Source organism: Sinocyclocheilus anshuiensis, unplaced genomic scaffold (genome assembly GCF_001515605.1).
Source record: "Sinocyclocheilus anshuiensis isolate Anshui unplaced genomic scaffold, SAMN03320099.WGS_v1.1 scaffold282, whole genome shotgun sequence".
Taxonomy (NCBI): Eukaryota; Metazoa; Chordata; class Actinopteri; order Cypriniformes; family Cyprinidae; genus Sinocyclocheilus; species Sinocyclocheilus anshuiensis.
The window spans coordinates 398778-420167 of record NW_015544154.1 but is presented as its reverse complement, the minus strand read 5'-3'; the positions used below and the strand labels follow the sequence as shown (position 1 = coordinate 420167).

General features: G+C 37.2%; 1 pseudogene; it reads left to right on the top strand.

The window, feature by feature from the left end:
- The window catches only part of LOC107695310 (cingulin-like protein 1), a 38179-nt pseudogene extending 22037 nt beyond the window's left edge, over nt 1-16142 (top strand).
- Nucleotides 16143-21390: the final 5248 nt, after the last annotated feature.

The following is a 21390-nucleotide window of genomic DNA, read 5'->3' as shown; positions in this document are numbered from 1 at the left end:
AAAGTATAAAAGGGGCACATGGAGCACTGCTTTTAATAGGGCTGTACTCCTTGCTGAGACGTGTATCGAAACGGATGCTTCTGTATTGATACAGCAGCAAATGCCCTGACGCAGTTTTGAAAAAGAAACAGAAAAAAAAGACCATTTTAAGTTTAAAAGTTAAAGATATTTTTCTTTGCACCTCTTAATCACTCTGGAATTAGAAACGGAATTATATTAGGCCTATTATTATTATTATTATTGAGTTTACAGGGTATGGTGGTTTTGCTGTTGTAAACACTACTGTTGTTGTAGATCTGAAAATAAAAACTGAATTAAATTAGGCCTATTATTATTATTGAGTTTACAGGGTATGGTGGTTTTGCTGTTGTAAACACTACTGTTGTTGTTGTTGTTGTAGTAGTAGAAAAAAAAATTCTGTCTTATTTAAAATATAATTCTATTCTAATGTTCTGAATTTATTCATTTTTTTTGAATGATAATAAAAACAGGATTGATAAGTATAAATCGGAGGATGAGAAAATCAGTATAAGCCTGTTTTATCAGTGTTGTGATAATTTTTTAAGGCACTCTACGTTTTTTTTTTAATAAATACTGTAATAATAAAAGTTCAAAGTAATAGTTTTTAGTCAGATAACATAAAGACAAGACCCCTCAATGCCCTTTAAACTTTTCCCAATCAAACAGCAAGAACGAAAGAGAACAGGCACCTTTGTTTATATTGCTGTGTGTAGAACGTTAGCTGCTTTTTTAATATTTAATTTTAATGAAATGTAAATTCATCCCCCGCACTTTATTCGGGCAGGAGTGTTCACATAGAGGTTTCTAGATTTAAATCTAGATTTAAATTCAAAGAGACCATATTGATAGTCTATGCATGACCTGACGTTTTATTCATATCCAAATGAGAAGTGAATATCTGGATGCAGTGCGTGTTTAATTCATACTCGAAGCCGGAGGGCGCTCTCATGCAGAAAGTCCAAAACAGACTCATAGAAGGAATAACTTATGACATGCAGGAAATCCCTAATATGGACAAAAGAATCCTGCTGTAGCTGAGCTGAATAAAAAGCAGAAAAAACGTGAAGACAATAAACACACGATTGCGAAAATATATACGGTTTATGTGTTGTTTTTCAAGTTATCTCCAGGTAATAAATAAACGCAGCTAACCTTACTTCCACAGGCTACAAACAGCAATATAAACAACAGATGTGCATGCTCTCTTCACACCGTTCTTGTAAAATAATAATAATTTAATATAAGTATACAAGCACACTGCTCCGCTGAGAACTGCACTTACCGGCAGCCGCGGACGTTATGAAGGCATCCTGATAGTGCGCTACATTAAAGGTGTCTGAACTTAAGGGATCGTCCCGGATGAGATCGTCAGGTGAAAGGTCATCATTATGTGGATAATTTTATTTACGGCTAAATTATTATTCATTAATTTTACTAATAGTTAGATTGGGCAGGCCTTCATAAAATGGCGTTTAATTACAAAAAAAAAATTGCCTTGACAAAAGGGCACTTTGGGCTAGAGGTCTGCGCGGGACTGTTTTTTTAGTCCCGCTCCTGCAAGGTTCTATTCCGCACCCACCTGCTCCCGCTATATATTCACTCTTTGTTCACTCGCTGTCAGCTTAGAATAATTTTCTTCCTGACCCAACTGTTCCCGCTAAATTTAGATCTCGTTTCCAGAATCTCACATTTAAATTTCCGCTACTAAAAGAAAGAGAGCTAGGCTGACAAATAAAAGTGTATTCTGCACAAAATTGTGTTATTTTATTCGTCTTGTCAAGAGTCTTGAATTTATTGACTTTGACTTGAATTTATATGAATTATCTTAAGACACAACATTAGTTTAATATTTTATGCAACACCGTAGGAAAAAAGTGTCAGAGAAAATAAAAATGTACAAAAATTTGATTTCTTATTTTTTTTCGTCTTGTCAGGATACAATTCGTTTAACATTGACAACACGATAGGGAAAAAGTGTCGCAGAGAGAAAAAAAAATTAAAATGTAGGTTGTACAAAAATAGCCTATTAGCTATTTTTATTCGTCTTGTCAAAATACTAAATTCGTTTGACATTTCTGTTAACACAATAGGAAAAGTGTCACAGAGAAAAATAAATAAGACATCTTTCATTTAAAATCATAGGCTAAGCAAAATATAAACAAAACCGAGTTGAACGTCCTGCAAGGACAGCGCATCCACACTTTGCTCCATCCTTATTCTGCTCTATCACTCATCGACAACCTGCCTGTTCTGTCTGAGGGCCGTATATTTACCCACAGGTACAGCCTGCTCTGAGCATCGTTATGCACCCCGCAAATAAAACGCGTGACGTTTAAAGCATGCGTGCAGCGCGTGCATAACAGTCCTGAGCGCAAGCTGTACCGGTGGTCAATAAGAATAAAGCGCAGATATGCTGTTCTAAATGGACGTCGGGAACGGGATATTGTTAGACCGCCCGCTCCCGTTCAAACTACACCAGAGTTACCGACCGCTACTGCATTTTATTCGGGAATTTAATCCCGCGGCACAAAAAATCCGGTCGGGTCCAGTTGGGTGCAGACCTCTACTTTGGGCATCAAGGGGAAAAGGGGCAGGTGCTCAAGCACCCATCGCACCCCCCTGCACGTGCCTGGTTTAAATAGCAGAATAAGTTTGGAATGACACAGTGCATTTGACATGTACAGAAGCTCTACAGGACAGTCTCGCTTATTCATAAAACTTGGCGAAGAAGAACGACAAGCAGTCTGTAATACTAGTTGAGCAAAAACCCAAACCAGACAAAGAGGCAGTCACCAACAGAGCACATACTAATTAAGGAATTTGCTCACGTTCTGAGACAGCTGCTGAGCAAAATTTGTTTAATATTTTATGCAACATAGTAGGAAAAAATGTGTCAGAGAAAATAAAAATGTTTTACAAAAATTGTATTTCTTATTTTTATTCGTCTTGTCAGGATACAATTCATTTAACATTGACAACACGATAGGGAAAAAGTGTCGCAGAGAGAAAAAAAATTAAAATGTAGGTTGTACAAAAATAGCCTATTAGCTATTTTTATTCGTCTTGTCAAAATACTAAATTCGTTTGACATTTCTGTTAACACAATAGGAAAAGTGTCACAGAGAAAAATAAATAAGACATCTTTCATTTAAAATCATAGGCTAAGCAAAATATAAACAAAACCGAGTTGAACGTCCTGCAAGGACAGCGCATCCACACTTTGCTCCATCCTTATTCTGCTCTATCACTCATCGACAACCTGCCTGTTCTGTCTGAGGGCCGTATATTTACCCACAGGTACAGCCTGCTCTGAGCATCGTTATGCACCCCGCAAATAAAACGCGTGACGTTTAAAGCATGCGTGCAGCGCGTGCATAACAGTCCTGAGCGCAAGCTGTACCGGTGGTCAATAAGAATAAAGCGCAGATATGCTGTTCTAAATGGACGTCGGGAACGGGATATTGTTAGACCGCCCGCTCCCGTTCAAACTACACCAGAGTTACCGACCGCTACTGCATTTTATTCGGGAATTTAATCCCGCGGCACAAAAAATCCGGTCGGGTCCAGTTGGGTGCAGACCTCTACTTTGGGCATCAAGGGGAAAAGGGGCAGGTGCTCAAGCACCCATCGCACCCCCCTGCACGTGCCTGGTTTAAATAGCAGAATAAGTTTGGAATGACACAGTGCATTTGACATGTACAGAAGCTCTACAGGACAGTCTCGCTTATTCATAAAACTTGGCGAAGAAGAACGACAAGCAGTCTGTAATACTAGTTGAGCAAAAACCCAAACCAGACAAAGAGGCAGTCACCAACAGAGCACATACTAATTAAGGAATTTGCTCACGTTCTGAGACAGCTGCTGAACCCGTAACTCATCAAAAGGCTTAAAGAATCAGGAAACTAACGTGTCTGGTTGAGTCATTGAGAAACTGAAGGAGACATGCTTAGCTGACTCTAAATGGACGGCGCTAATAAATCGTACGGGGTCGTTCAGTTTAACCTCACCAGTGTTGCCTCTGATTCACTGCATTTATATTGGCCCACATCATTTAAGGGGATCTCAAAGGTCAGAGGCCTGTTGTTCCACACTCACTTTTCCATTAGACACATTGTGGTTGGAGTTCATTGATGTGTTCTTCAACACCGTCTAAAATTTTACTTTAAACCAGCTTCTAATATTCATAAATTCACTAGGTAAACTGATATCTAAATATTTATAACTGGCTAACAAACTGTATTTTGCATTATTATTGTAAATAAATATATATTTCCCCATGGCAATTGGGTTATTTCATGTTTTTTAAACATTACATATTACATTACATATTTGTGAAAAACAGTGCACAAAAACAATGACTTGTTGTGATTTTTTTTGTATTTTTTCTTTTTTTTATTCAGCAACCAGCACAACTGTTTTAATTTCATACTGATAATAATAAGAAATGTTTCTCAAGCACCACATCAGTATATTAGAATAATTTCTGATGGATCATGTGACACTGAAGACAGGAGTAATGGCTGCTGACAATTCAACTTGGCTATCATAAAGATACATTTAAAATAAAAATGGAAAGGTTATATAAAATTGTTATTATATTTCACAATATTAGTGTTTTTCTGTATTTCTGGTCAAATAAATACAGTCTTGGTGAGCGTGAGACTTCTTTCAAAAACAGTGTGAAAATTTTACTCACCCCAAAAGCTAAATAAACCTAAATGACTAAGACATTTTCTTGAATATCCCAGTGTTGGGATGCGTAACAGTCATTTTTATTTCACAGCAAAGCCAGCTTTGCCTGTATGTAGTGTTCATTTTGGAGCCTGACTGAAACTGTGGGTTTTCAAGATGACTGTAATTATATGTAACATTGCGATTTTCTGTTTTGTCCTCTCTCTCTCTAGAACAATGTTACAGCCAGTAAGGAAAAGGAGGAAGTAGAGGCGGCACAGAAGGCATCCGAAGGCCAGGCAGGCCGCCTGTCTCAGGAGGTGGAGAGACTGCGCAAGAGGGCACAGGAGCTGGAGAATGAGGTTGCCAAACTCAACCGCATCATTGATGAAGCCAAGCTGCAGGAGAGCAGGCTCGGGGAGCGAGCTGTCCATCGGGAGGTACCTTCAGCCCGCTCTTTGATTGCGTGAAAAAGAAACTTACATTTATATTCACAGCCCCAAGGCAAACGACATATCCCCCCCCCCCAGTTTTACTGGTTTTTCATTATCTGTTTCTATCTGTTTAGATGAATGAGATAGTGGAGGCATCTCAGAGCTCAACTCAGGAGCTGCAGGAGCAGATAGACATGTATAAGGACAAGAACCGGAAGGAAATGGCAGAGCTGCAGAAACAGCTGAGAGAGGGAGGATTGGAGCTGGAGAAATCACGTCTTGCCACCAAGACCCTTCAGGAGGAGGTGGGTGGAGGAGGGCTGTTATATCAACAAAAGTTTTCAAAAATTGCCAACTTGAAGCCAAGTCTAAAAGCAAAAGAACCAGCTGAGCTGCAACTGCTTTATTAAGGCCCATTCACACCAAGAACAATAACTATACAACTGTAACCATAACTATGTTAGCATCCACATCAACCCACAATAACATTCTGTTTATTAAGCGCGCGCTGCAGTTATTTTGTCTGCCGCTTTAAATGCTTGCGCTCTTTAAAGTTCTGATTGGTTATCACTGTATTTATTGTTCATCAGCTTGAAAAGTGATTCCAACAATATTGTTTCTCTGTGCCGTTACCATTACAGTTTTGGTGTGCATTTCCCTATTCTCAAAGAGTTAGAATGATTTTTTTTAATTTTTAGAATTATATTTATAGTTATCTTCCTTGGTATGAACGGGCGTGTACCCTTTGATACTTAGTGCTACAAAACACGTAAATATGTCCAAAACTGTGGAATTACCATGGTAACTGTCCAAAATTTTCCATTATGCAGTTTGTTTAACTTGGAATACAGATAGGAAAATCACATTTTATTGGTAGGATCATCCGAGGTAAACATTTGAAAGTGAAACACAGAGAAGCCTGTCAGTGTTTAAGCCCTTATTCTCAGAGTTTATGCTTTAGTTATCCAACAGCACAAAACATCATGTAAATATGGGAAGTGTATCTAGCCAAAGTGAAGCTTGCATTTCTTAAAAATATGCACTACGTGTTTCTGAAGAAGCATAACAGTTGGCTAGAGATATATTTCAATGTAAACTCCGCCAAGTGCCGTGTTAAACATTATTTGCATAACTTCTATGTTATTCAGTTGATCTCTTTCTCTGTGGAGATGAATATCACCATATCAGCTCTCTCAGTGTTAAATAAACCTCTGGAATGTTCCTCACCGCCATTAATCATCGGCCGACATTCTTTTGGCAGATCAGATTTTTCAATCACTTCAGCTCTTATTCGCAGTCCCTTTCCAACCCTTTAGTTTATATACTCAGCAACCCCAAGTGGGACTAACCTTTGACCTCTGCTGTTATGCGCTTTAGCCCTGTCAGTACTGTGGCATTTGAAGAATGTTATTGTTTGATATGGGAATCAGGCATTATTGGTCAGCCCTGTGAATGAGGTCCTGTGGAAAAGTGGGGACGGGCCCCATCCCCCCAATCTCATTAACACTTTATGAGCTGAGAACAAGAGTGTAATTTGGCCCACTTTTAGCGCTCACTGACTGACTGTAATTCTGCACTGCTTCCTGTGAAATATCTGTTCATGAGCGGATACGGAAACAGAGTGTCAGGAAGAAAGATACAAAGAAAAACAAACCGTTAAAAGAAGAAAAGAGATAGAACAGTGAGACATCCTCTGCTGCGCAGCTGTGTGTGAAGGAAGAGAAGGATGCTGTGTTCCTGTGGGGAGTGTTGGGTCTGAACGATGACCTACTGACACCTCATCCTCCCAGAATTCCATCTTACACATGTTCTCCTCTCTGACACACTCTCCTCATACAGATCATGACCTCACTCACACAGCTGTTTCATCTGGAGCGATACACCTCTGCTGCTCTCTTCTAGAAAACCAAATCACACCCATTAAAACACGCTCTATGCTTCTTACATGCAGTATACACATTAACACGTTTTATCCTTCTTTCCTGAATATCTGTTACCCAGTTTCTTCTTTAAAATTACACCTAAAGCTCAAAATCAGATTGAAGAGTACATTTTACATGTGTTTAGTTACTCTTGACGAAGGCAGCATCTTGTGGCCGAAAATGTAACTGCAGGAACAGGACAGCAAAATGTTGAAGTCATGTTCAAGAGAGAGATTCATTTCACACATGTAGCACAGCATGAATATCATGGGACAAATTAAATGGTATTGATGTTTAGAGGGACAAAATTCAATGGCAGATGTTTTAAATCATACATATATTATATGAATATTTTCATAATTTTATCACATCGCTTGTCCACTGTAGGGTTGCAGGATATATAAAATATTATATATTATAACTCCCTCATCACTTACACTATGGTTCAAATGTTTGGGGTCAGTAAGATAAAAAAAAAATTATAATAATACTTTTATTCAGCAAAGATGATAAAATTATCAAAAGTGTCAGTACAGACATTTGTCATGTTACAAAAAATATATATATATATATACATACACACACACACACACACACACACACATATATATAAAATAAGATTATAAATAAGAAATTAGTACTTTTTATTCAGCAAGGATGCATTAAATTGAAAAAGTGACAGTAAAGACATTTACTGTTACAGAAGATTTCTATTTCAAATAAACGCTGTTCTTTTAAACCTTCTTTTTATCAAAAAATCTCTGGAAAAAAAAAAGTAATGTGGCTTCCACAAAAATATTAAGCAACACAACTGTTTTCAGCATTGTTACTTAAGCAGCAAGTCAGCATATTAGAATGATTTATTAAGGATGATGTGACCCTGAAGACTGGAGTAATGGCTGCTGAAAATTCAGCTTTACTGTCACAGGAATAAATTGCATTTTAAAATATAGAAAACAGTTACTTGTAATATTGTAATATTTCATAATATTCATTTTTTTACTGTTTTTTTTTTTTTTTTTTTTCAAATAAATGCAGCCTTGGTGAGCATAAGAGACTGCTTGTAAAAATTTTAGTCTTACCAACCCCGTTTTTGAACATTAATCTTTTCACCGCTTCTGTATGTTAATTGGCTAATTTAATTATGCTTTCAGATACCAGTAAGAGTATTGTACTGTCTGATCTGTTTAACACATTTTACTGAATCAAAATCCGCTACAGAATTCTGCACGTTTTCTCCCAAAATCAGTGCTGAGAATGTGAAATATAATTCTTCTTAGGCCTGTTCCCAGCCATCCGACTGGATGTAAAAGTGTTGGTCTCAGAGACTAAAATGTGACTGTGTTTGTGTGTTTCAGCTGGCTCGTGTGCAGGAGGATCTGCGGCAGTCTCAGAAAGACAGAGATGAAGCGCTGCAGAGAGTGAAGGACCTGGAGCAGAAGGTTTTTGAACTAGAGGTCGAGACTGAGACCAAAACCCATTCAAATGACAAAACCAGACAAATCAAACTCTTGGAGGTGCAGCACGAATAGAGCCATGTCTTCTTTTTACTGTCATCAAATATTTATTGAACTATTGACTACGTTATAATGTGAATTTGTTATAATGTGCTTTTATCTATCAACAGGACCGTCTGTCTGCGGTACAGATGGAGATGGAGGAGGAGAGACAGAATGGAGACTTGCTGTTGGAGAGAATAGACAGGGGAAGAGAACAGGTGAGATCCTTTTGACACACTCACATTTTGTTATTAATATTTTACCATAATTATTAGTGAAATCGTTAAAACTATGAAATAACACATATGGAAATATGGGAATTATGCAGTGAACAAAACTATCTTATATTTTAGATTCTTTAAAGTCTAGATTGCAGGTCATATCCCAGATGTCTCTCTTCAAGTGGTGCATCCTGGGATGCTTTTTAAATAGTATTGAAGAAGTTCACATGTATATGTACCTCATCCCCATTATCTCGCCCATCTCATCCATTTAAATGTTTAAAATATTAGTTTGCAATAAAATTCATACATAATTTATTTGTCTAACAAACTAATGTAAAACATTTAATAAGCCTTTTGTTTAAAAGGTTTTTAATATCATGCAAAACATTGTCACATTTCTCCATGCTTTTGACTAGTATGCATATGAGATTGTTAAAAAGCTGGTGTCTGTATTATACGGTCTACAGGATTTTTTTATATGTGACCCTGGACCACAAAACCAGTCTTAAGTCGCTGGGGTATATTTGTAGCAATAGCCAAAAATACATTGTATGGGTCAAAATTATTGATTTTTCTTTTATGCCAAAAATCATTAGGATATTAAGTAAATATCATGTTCCATGAAGATATTTTGTAAATTTCCTACTGTAAATATATCAAAACTTAATTTTTGATTAGTAATATGCATTGCTAAGGACTTAATTTGGATAACTTTTAAGGCTATTTTCTCAATATTTAGATTTTTTTGCACCCTCAGATTCCAGATTTTCAAATAGTTATTCTAACAAACCATACATCAATGGAAAGCCTATTTATTCAGCTTTCATATCATGTATAAATCTCAATTTTGAAAAATTGACACTTAAGACTGGTTTTGTGGTCCAGGGTCACATATTTACATTTAAAACTAACTGAAGAAATGCACAGTTTTCAAATCATGTCTGTGCCGCTCAAAATGTAGTATTTTTAAGATGTCCTTCTCCATGAGTACTTTGTTACAAGCCACACACACTTTTTCCATCCTGGTGAAATACAAGTGACGGAATTCAACTTGAATGCTTGATCCGCTGTTGGGTTCTTCTTTGAAAAGTTGCACTTTTAATTCACACTAGAGCAAGAGAAAGACGGAGTGTGAGAGGGAGGGCGTTGTAAGAGGAGCTTGCGTAATCGTTCTCTTTGGCAGCCTGCCTCTTGGTGAAAGAGTGCCTGTCCGAATTTCAGGCATCAATTAAGAGCCTTCTCTAAAGCTCCACTTCGGCCAAAATATGCAAGCGGCCAGGCATCTCAAGTCAGCCAGTGGGAAAGCTTACTCCTAAAGCATTTTAGCGAAACATCCAGAATTGCCCAAGCAGAGGTTTAAAGCAAGAGGCCGGAGAGAATTCTTCCTTCCTGAACGAGTAAAGGGAACATTTTGCAATCTCAGGCACCGATGGATACATGTTTCCTGAGAAACCAGGTCTGGTTTCTACAATGTCAGACTTGAAGTGTTGGTGCATTGCTTTTTATGGAAGCAAGACAAACTTTTATGTGCAGTTAAAGAAGTTTATTTTTTGAAACAAGCCATTTTAGGATCATGCATCATTTGATTGAACCTATGACTTCTTGAACCTTTTAAAACTTTCTTCACAAGTAGCCCAAATTTTTCCCCTCGTTTATTGTTTGCAAAAGATAATCTGGCGCATTGGTGCGATTGCACCTGACGCACCACATTTAGACCCCTTAAAAGTGACAAATCTAGATCAGGGCTGAAAAGGTGTGATTAATAGATTAATAAGGAGTGGAGCGTGTGAGTTTATTTAAATTGTCTGGAAATAGAGAACCAAGGCAGATATAATGATACAATAGTGTTACACTAAGGCCGAGATGAGTTTCCGTGGAAACAGTAGAGGGCTCTGTGGAGTTACAGAAGTGGGGGGTGGTGTCAGGATGGGCACACCTGCGTCCATGGCAGCAGGTGCACGAGTGGCTGTCTAAATGAGAGTAATCTCCCGCTCTTTGCTCACATGCTCTCTCTTTCTCTCTCTGTCTGTATCGCTCTTGTGCTTTGATTAGTTTCAGTGTGTTTTCTGCTCTGCTGACGCAGCGCCCTGCAGGGTAGAGCAGCACACGCGGCCCATCCCTCATCCCTGAGCCCCGCTGTCACACGCTAATTGGCATAAAATATCATCCACTCTTAGTGGCTGGCAGCAGTCGAAAAAGAGCCATCTTCTCTCTATCGATGGCTATTTCTCCTTTTCAATTTTTATCCCCTCTTCTATATCTTTTATGCATTTCATACTTTGAAAGACTGAAGTCCATGAGTAATATTTTTTTGATTTGGAGAATTTCGGGCAGGTGCTTTGTAAATGTTTTGGAGAAATTATAGAAAAATGTGAACATTTAATTGACTAGTGAAAAAAAAAAGAGAGTAAATGTCTACATATTGATGTTATTGCTCCAAGTATTCTACAACTATGATGTTTTGACATTTCAATTCAAGCAAAAAATCCTTTAGAAATGTAAAACTACATACACTACTGTACTACACCAAGGTTTTTTGAAAGAAATCAATACTTTTATTCAGCAAGGATGCATTAAATTGACCAAAAGTGACTAAGGACATAAAGATTATTTAAAATAAATAAATGCAGATAAACGCTCAATGCAGATGACCTGCTTCTACTTATCGCAGGTCCTCGTAACTCTTTCCCTTATGTTATGACTGTACTCAAGCGTTTCAGTCGCTTTTCAGGGTATAAAGTCAACCTCTCTTTAAGAGTGAATTATTTCCTATAAATCGCGCGGTAAAAAATATCTCTGAGCTGTTTAAGCTCAACTTTTCTCCCCTCTTGGAACAAGCTAGGATATCCCTTGAAAATGGTCCAAGCTCCCCATTTCAATGATTGGTAGGATTAAAATAATTAAAATGAATACGCTCGCTAAATTTTTATATTCGTTCCAAACTATACCTAATTACATTAGGATTTTTTTTTTGGCTCATTTAAATAAGCTAATCTCGTCTTATCTTTGGAATAAGAAACGACCCAGAGCACGTCTTCACTTTCTGCAAAACCCTAAAGAACTGGGGGAGATGGCCCTCCCAAAATTTTCAATTTTATTATTGGGCTTATAACATGACTTATTTGCAAGGTTCACATTACATAAATCACGTACCGGACTGGGTCCAGATAGAATCCTCAACCTGCTTTCCTTCATCACTTCCAGCTCTACTATTTTCACCCTTGACAATTGGTCCAGACTCTCAATCGTTGCACCCAATGGTATGGAACTCCATTCAGATTTGGGCCCAAATCTGTAAATATTTTGGATGGCAGAGAGGTTCAGTTTGTGCCCCAGTTGTCAGAAATCATCGATTTTCTCAGCCTCTGAACGACCAGGAATTCTTGCTATGGCAAGAAAAAGGTATCTTAACATTTAAAGATATTTTTGCTGATGGCTGCTGCTTGTCTTTTTCCCAATTAGGATCTCAATTTAAAATACCCAAAGCCTACTTTTTCAGATATCTACAGGTACACGATTACAGAGAGAATTTTTCCTCTTTTCCTTCATTTCCCGAACAAAACCCTATTGATCAACTTTTTCCTGATGACCCAGAACAAAGAGGAACCATCTCTGGCTTATATACAAAACTTGTATCATTATTATCCACTTCTGTAACTGCACAAAGAGATTCCTGGCAAATGGACCTCAATATCTGCCTGACAGACGAGGAATAGAATGAGGCTATATATAGAATTCATGGATCTTCTGTTTGTGCTAAACACTGCCTTATTCAATTTAAAGCGGTACATAGACTTCATCTATCCAAGGCCAAGCCTGGCAAAGATGTTTCCCTCTGTTGACCCCACCTGTCCCCTGCTACATTAGCCCAGATGTTTTGGCTATGTCTGTTTTTTGGTCACATATTTTTTTTTTACTTATTCTAGAATATTTTGTAAAGATTTTTGCAAATCCTTTAACTGACATCTTTGGTATTGTGTGTGAAAACACTTTGTCAAAAAATGAATTGGACTGTATTGCCTTTGCTTCTCTTTTGGCAAGGCGCTCGATTTTGATTAATTGGAGAATTGGGGAAACAGTAATTTCCCCCTTCTTTGAAACAATGTTACAATTCTTGAGTTTGGGAAAAAAATAGACTTAATTCAAGGGGCTCCGGTTCTAAGTTCACTGTCATGTGGCATCCTTTCATAAATTATCTTCAAAACCAATTATAACTGCAAGTCGACAAACTGATGTTGATGTCAGGTTTTGCTTGTGATTTACTGATGTTTTTTTCTCTCTCTCTTTATTTTCTTTATATGTACACAATGTGAAAGCACAATGCCTGTATGTATGCTGTATTGTTCGTTGTGTTCAAATGTGAAAAGATGTTATTGATTATTTAACTAAATATAAAATGGGGAAAATAAAAATATTAAGGAGCTGTTTTTAACATAAAAAGTCAATAATAATAATAATGCTGATGATAAGTTGATGTTCCTTGAGTAACAAATCAGCCTATTAGAATGATTTCTGAAGGATCATGTGATACTGAAAACTGAAATAGTGGCTGCTGAAAAATCAGCTTTGCCATCACAGGAATAAATTACATTTCAAAACACTAAAATAGAAAACAGTTATTTTAAATAGTAACATTTTACAATAATACTTTTTTACAGTATTTTTGATCAAAGAAATGCAGTCAATAAAAGCAAAAGAGATTTCTTTAATGTTACTAAACTTATGAACGGTAGTTCACCTTTGTTTTGTTTTGTTTTTTAAGTTAAAAAAAATATTACAAATGATAATCAAATTAATAATGATATTATGGCCTTTTTGGGCTCCTTTTAGCAAGGGTGTGAAGCAAAATGTAAATAGCAGACAAGATAGAGAAGTCTTCACATACTGGCATGTTTTTAGTTAGGGAGGAGTGTTTTGTTATTGTTGGTGTGTTGCGTTAGGGAGGTTTGCCATTAATGTTTGTGTTGCTGTGTTTGTGTGACAGTTGGAGCAGATGAGGAATGAGATGATGCAGGAAAGAGCCAGCAGACAGGATGTGGAGTGTGACAAGATGTCCCTGGAGAGACAGGTAAAAACATGAGTCTGACTCTGATCGATGCCTTAAACCAACCATCCTCTGCTCCTATAGCTTCTGACCTCTCAAACTAGCAAAACTCTTCACCTGTAACTTCCTATTTATATACTTATACATTCCTTTTTCCTTTTGTGTGTCAAGAATAAGGATCTGAAGAGCAGGATTGCATATCTGGAGGGATCTCACAAGCCTAGTAAAGAGGGATTGGTGCCCCAGCTGGAGATCCGTATCCAGGAACTGGAGGAAAGACTGGAAGCAGAGGAGAGGTAAGTGAGGAAACTAATGCATTTAGTGTGTCCTACACATCATATCATTGGATTTTTGTAAAATGTCTGGTATTAAAAAAGTCACTTCATTAAATATTTAACAGGGAACGTGGTAACCTGCAGCTGGCGAATCGTCGACTAGAGCGCAAAGTGAAGGAAACGATGATGCAAGTGGATGAAGAGCATCATTCACTGCAGGATCAGAAAGATCAGGTCAGTAAGCATTCCTCCTCGGAGAGGAAAACAACATTTTGGAAATAATATTTAATGGGTCCTTTTAGGTATGTGCAGCAATGTTGAGTTGTGATGTGTAGTCCTTATCTGATGTGGTGCGTGTAGCTGAACCTGCGTCTGAAGGCTCTGAAGAGGCAGATGGATGAGGCGGAGGAGGAGATCGACCGACTGGAACACAACAAGAAGAAACTGCAGAGAGACCTGGAGGAGCAGCAGGAGGTCAACGAACAACTCCAGAGTCAGCTCAAAGCACTGCGCAGTGAGATGAGGTAACCATTCGAACGCTACTGAGATCAATGCCATCTCATGATAAATCGCTTGTTGTATTCCTCAACTGTAAGTCGCTTTGGATAAAAGTGTCTGCCAAATGAATAAATGTAAATGCTTTACTGCTGCTCCGGGTTCAACTCTGAGCACCGTGATGTCAGCTAAAATATTTCATTACCACTGATGGAATGACGTCTCACAGTGTATGCACTTTAAATCAAGCTATATTCATCTCTCTGTCCAAGTATACATGACACAAAAGAAAATTTTAAGGATTAAATACACGTTACATGTAGGCTTGCCGCGATAGACGGTGCTGACGGTGATACCGGTGTTAAGCCGCAACACCGGTTATGTCACTTGGCCACCGCGTCACTGACCCCCACCGACGTTTTGATTTTTTATAGTAATAAAAATTTGTTGCATTTAAGCAATTGACGCCGACCTGCCGCTAATTCGAAAGTGAAAGTAAAATGTGCACGCCGCTTTTAAGCTATTTAAAAGCGAAGGAAAGCAAGGAAAAGAGGGAAAATTCAAACAAACTAAAAATGAAACAATTGTGTTACTCCGAATTGCCACTGTTTGAAAGTGAAAGTAAAATGCGCACACAGCTTTTACAAGCTATTTAAAAGCAAGGAAAAGAGGGAACGCCCCCGCGGTGATCCCGGTATTACCGGTGTTTTCACACGTCGATTAACCGGTGGGAAAATTTCCTCACTGTCACAACCCTAGTTACATGTCACCATTGCCTTTTAGAATAAAGACATAATGCAGAAGCCAATGTAGTCTGATCAGCATGTATACATGCTGGATGAAGCTGAGCTACAGTTGTATTATTACCTAGGTCTGTTAGTCGGATTTCAAACTGGTTCAAACAGCTTTTTTATACTACTGGTCAAAAGTTTGGAATAATTACGTTTTTTTTTTTAATGTTTTTGAAAGAAGTCTCTTATGCTCACCAATGCTGCATTTATTTAATCAAAAATACAAGAATATTGTGGAATATTATTACAATTTAAAATGTTTTCTATTGTAATACGTTTTAACGTAATTAATTCCTGTGATCCTGTGTAAAGCTGAATGTTTATAATTGGTCATTACTCCAGTCTTCAGTGTCACATGATCCTTCAGAAATCATTCTGATGTACTGATTTGGTGCTCAAGAAACATTTCTTATTATCAGTGTTGAAAACAGTTATTGCTGCTTAATATTTTTGTCTACTTTTAAAACCATTAAAACTTTTGACCAGTAGTGTGTATTATTAATTGAAAATCAGCTCGTGAACGTTTTTTTATACATTTACACAATGGACAGGCTTGTGTAATAAAAATAATTATACTCACATTCCTTGCCCAATTTTTTGTTAATCCACAAGGCGTAAGAACAACTCTGCACCAGTCCTGAATGCCGATGATGACGACGACGACGACGATGACATCAGCACTGATGGCGAGACCTACTTCAGTTCTTTATCCGGCTACAAACGCTCCAGCAGTCAGGACGCCATCCTCTCCTAATTCTCTCAGTGAAAACGCTACTGGAAACTGGAAGGGAGCTATAAAGAAAGATGCAAAGATAAATTTGTGTTCTCAATTATAAAGTCTTTGCCACAATTTCATATAATCATGAGCCCAATCCATTGCCTTTGTCCCGTGATGATATATTTTTGCTAGGTTTCTGTACAAGTAATCTTTTTATGTGTTCAACCCTATTGATACTGTATAGCACTGTATATCTGCGTAAAATGCAATGTTTGTCATTTGCATTTTCTTTTTCTTCCTTTTCTTTACTGTTAAACATTTTAATTCTGCAGTTCCACTAAATGACACTGACATAAACAGCCTTTAAATGATGCAAAAACTCCATTTGTTATTTAGCTATCCGGAATGTGAAGGACTGACAGACCTGAAGGCAATTCAGACAATACATATTAAGGGAAGTATGTATGAGGGAATTTTTATATATGAAAACATACAGTTACGGCCAACTTTTTTTAATTGTTAATGAACAAGCAGTTTAAATGTTTTTTTTTTTCTATTCATATGAAGCAGCTTTCACTTCTGTAAATGTTCAGTTCATTTTCAGCATTATTCCAGACAGCACCTTGAAAATGTACAGCGATGCTCTGTTGCAACTGGCTACACCAATCTGTAGACCTGAAATATGTTACATTGTATTGACTCATTTATGTTTCCAGGATTTTTCATTCCTTTCTGAAACACAAAACAGTGTTATGGATTAAACCATATGAGCCTGTTGTATTATATAAAAAAACAAAAACATTTAAAATCTGGTTTCATTGTACCTTTATGCTACTCATGGGATGCTGCCCTGTACCTGCACAAATGTGAAAGCATCCGTGTGCCTGTTGTTTCAGAGTTGGAAAAGAAAATATGGCCTTTTGCCTTATGCAAACCTTGTATATTACTGTTTTGACAATCACCCTTTGAGAACACTGATGATTTGCACTGTATGTTGAAGTGAACTCTTTGTGTGTCTGGTGCTTAAATGTTTAATGGAACAAAAGCGCTATTATTAGTCAGTGAGTTTTTTAAGGTTCAAAAATTAAACCTACCTCTACCTCTCTGTACACAGTTACATAAAAAAAAAGAAATAAATTCCACAGTTAATCCCATGATGATCATTGATTATTTTCTATTCCTTGCTTTTCTTATTATAAATTAATATGTACTGGAAGTAATTAATCATCAGCAGTGTCAGTAATGTGCATTAAATGAGTTTCTGGCCCTGAGTATTTTGTCATTTCTTTAGTCCAGTTGTACTCAACCAGGAGGGACTTGCAGTCAAAAAGTTTGAGAAGAACCACTGCTTAAGTCTAGATCCTGATCCTATTGTGCCTTTAGCTAGAAAAACCAAACTGATATAGGTCTTCTAGAAGAGCAAGAAGAGAAAACAAATTAAATGCCTCCCCCAATGTTGAGAGAGGACTGCATTTGTGTGCTGCGCATGTCTTTACAGCTGAGCTGAGGAGGAGAGGCCCCGAGCCTCAATTATAAATCCTTTGCCTGTTGTCTTGAGATCTAGTCTGTATTGTTGCAGCACAAAACAAACTAACCTCCTGATGTGAGAGGAGCGTCTCAGCCTGCTGTGCAGAGATTCTTGGCAAAACCTTAACTCATCAGGGTGGGGCTGACATGGGGACTATCCTGAAGATCCAAGATTCCTGAAATTCCAAACCCACTACTCACACACACACAGAGAGAGAGAGAGAGAGACAGACAGTGGTTTGGTGATCAAAACAGTTTCTTTCATAGGCTATGGCAAAGTATTCTTATTTTAGTCCAGAATATTTTAAACAAGTTGTTTGATCAACATTGAGATGTGGCGATTTACAGTGGCAATCTACTGGCCTCTTTTGGTCAGTGAGAAGTACTGCAGGGTTAAACATCTAAATGTCACAATACAGAAGTTCACAATGATTTAAGATTATACATGAACCTTTTGGAACAAACCAATAGTGCTGAAAACACGTTTTAAAAGCACTGAGATTTTTATAGCTGATTTTTAAAATGTATTATTATTATTTTGCCAGCAGCGAATGATGTAAATAATGTGACTGTGGTTGTAACACCTCTTCATGTGGCATTGAATTAAAAATATATATATATATATTATAAACAGATTATAATGACACCATCGGGTAGTCAGTCAACTTTACAAAATACATACTTGCATAACTTTTATGAACATTAGTCAGAGATTGTATGCCTTTTGAAATACTAATAAAAATGTGATTTGCACTTTTTCAGAAAACTCACTGCCATTATATTGTGTGTTGTGAGGGGGGTGTTTTAAAAGTCCAATCACTTTGGATATATGATTTAAGTTATTTCCTTTTGTAGTTATACTGTAATTATGGCAACGCTATTAGAAACTGAGATTGTTGATATATTCAATTAATTCAATTAAACATAATTCATTTTGTGATACAAGATTCTGAACAATAGTTATTGAAGGGGGAAATCTTAGCTTTTAAATATATTTTTTAATATATATTTATAAACATATATTTTAAATATATTTTATTTTTTTATATAAATTAATAATTGTGTCAACCTGTGGCCCCCTTAGAAGTTTACTGAGGCCCTCTTTTTGAGAAGCACAGGGTTAGGGCATTGTTCAAATCCTTAACCCTAAGAATGGGCAATTGCAATAGTATGCTTGCCTCAGCAAACATCACTAATAAATAGACTGGAGATGCTTGATTGAACAGTCATCAGGGGCATCTCCTGTCCCTGGTGGGAGTAATAATTTATGATGAGCACACTAATGAATCCTAATAGTGTGCAGTGGCCCCTAGCAGACAGGCTCTATTAGGGGCCGGTCTATCGCTGATCTGAATGAGAACAGGAAGTTGTTTGCTTGTTTTGTATAATTGAAATTCATCAATTCACACCACTGTTTGCTCATTCTGGGGGACGACCTCATCTTTATTGTGTCTTGAGATTAACAAAAAGAGAGTAAACAGGGCACAGGAGAACAGGACTTTCTCTTGCCCTTTCTTTCTTTCTTTCTTTCTGTCTTTGGTTTTCCATTTTCCACTCACGCTCATGTTTTTTTTTTATCCTCTCAAATGCCCTTGAGCTACACTTGGCTTACTGCTGGTTAATTAAATGAAGTTAATTTAGAGGAAAACTATTGATTCTCAGTTGATAAAACTGTTCAATGTAGTAAAATACCATTTAACGTTTGGGGTCAGTATAAGATTTTTGAATGTTTTTTTGAAAAAAGTCTCTCATGTTTACCAAGACTGCATTTATTCTATCAAAAATACAGTTCAAATATTATATTTCATTTCATAATTACGACATTTTATTACAATTTAAAAATATATCATTTATTCTTGTGTCTTCCGTGTCACATGATCGTTCAGACATCGGTCTAATATGCTGACTTGGTGTTCGAGAAACATTTCTTATTATTTTTAATATTGAAAACAGCTGTACTGCTTAATATTTTTGTTAAAACCGAGATCCATTTTATTAAAAAAAGTTCAAAAGAACAGCATTTATTTGAAATAGAAACCTTTTGTAACATTATAAATATCCCGACTGTCACTTTTGATGAATTTAATGTGACAATATTACTTATAAATGTCAAATAACCAGTTCTCAGCGCTATTTCTTTGTCTCCTGTGAGGACATCATCACAGAGTAAGATGTTGTTAGACAGTCATTCTGCTGTAATTACTCACCTGTCAGCCGCAGGTGAAACTGCTGCATGGGTCATGACGAATAACAACAAGGCGATTATTCCAAGACAGTATTGCAGGCTAAACAATATGTGTGGTTGTTTACAACACCAGCAGGCCATCATGCACATCTTTCAGGTGTCTTCCGAGATTTGTTGTTTTTCATTTATTTTTTTATCATTTCTTTTTTTTAATGTATGTGGGTTTGACAGTGAATGTAGTGCCACATTGCATAACATAACTTTTTTTTTTTTTTTATGTGGGTTTACAGGCCACCCACTAACCTAAATGATGGAATCAACCTCAACACAATATAACAGACTCATTCCTTCTATAATACTTTAGACCTAGCTCTCTCTATGGTCAAATCATGCCATAACAGATAGTCTTTTATTGGTAGTACTTCTCTACCTTTAGTAGATAACCATTCAAAGTGTCATTAATTTTATTTGTTAATATTTGCTGATTGACTTTCTTTTAATAAAACTGTCTGGTGATAGTAATTGGCTTCATTTTAGGTCCACTCCATTTAATGATATATACATAACCTCTCCAAACAAACATTTGCATTCTGTTTCTCCCTCTCTCTGTTTTTCTTCATTTTCCTGTTGTCACTCCTCATCTTAGAAATGTGTCTGATCTGCACCTCAGTGAATCCACTCCATCTAGTTGGACCAGGTAAGCAAGGTGACAATACGTAAAATAACACAATGGGTACATATGCTTCTAACTCACTTTTTCGTTTCCTTAAGTGTGACGACAATCAGGCATAAATTGCTGGTGAGGTGAACTGAATGGATGTAACAGTGTTTACCGGTAATGTGTTGTGAGAAATGATGGATTTGAACTTGAATATGTCACATGGTTAGGAAGACAAAGCAGCTGTGTTGATTTATCTTCAGGTCAGACTAGGGGAGAATTCATCTGCCATATGCTACATTCTGTTTTAGCATTAATGAGGAAAACTCCACAGCCAGGAAAAAGCTGTAATGTGTGTTGTCCTCTGAAACAGCCAATAGCTCCCCTGAATAATGTATGTAGTTACTGTATAAAGCCATTCAATTTTATGCAGGTACTGTGTGCTTTAATACTAAGCACTGTTTACAAACCTGCAGACCTTGAAGCATACAGTGGTGTAAATAGCTTTTCTGCCACATTACATCCCTAACAATTGCTATATTAACATAAAACATAAATATTGAAGGTTTATAAAGGCTCGTAGATAAAAAGTTTTTTTTTTATTTGTTCATGTTGTGTTTAGTGTTGGGTCGTTCTTGAACGATTTGTTCATTTTGAACGAATCTTTAATGTGACTCGGGAAGAACGAGTCGTCTCGGGGAGTGATTCGTTCAGTCGCGCATGCGCAACATCATATAGGTTCTGTACTGGAATTAGTCAAGTAGTTCACCTGGTTCGAGTCTTCGGGTTTTTCGGAGTCGTTCGTTCATCACGTGACAGCCCCATAAGTTTAACCAGTGCAGTCTGAGCCGGAAAGAGAATTGATTAGTTCATCTCTCGAGTCTTCGGGTTTGAGTCGTTCATTCATCACGTGACAGCCCCATAAG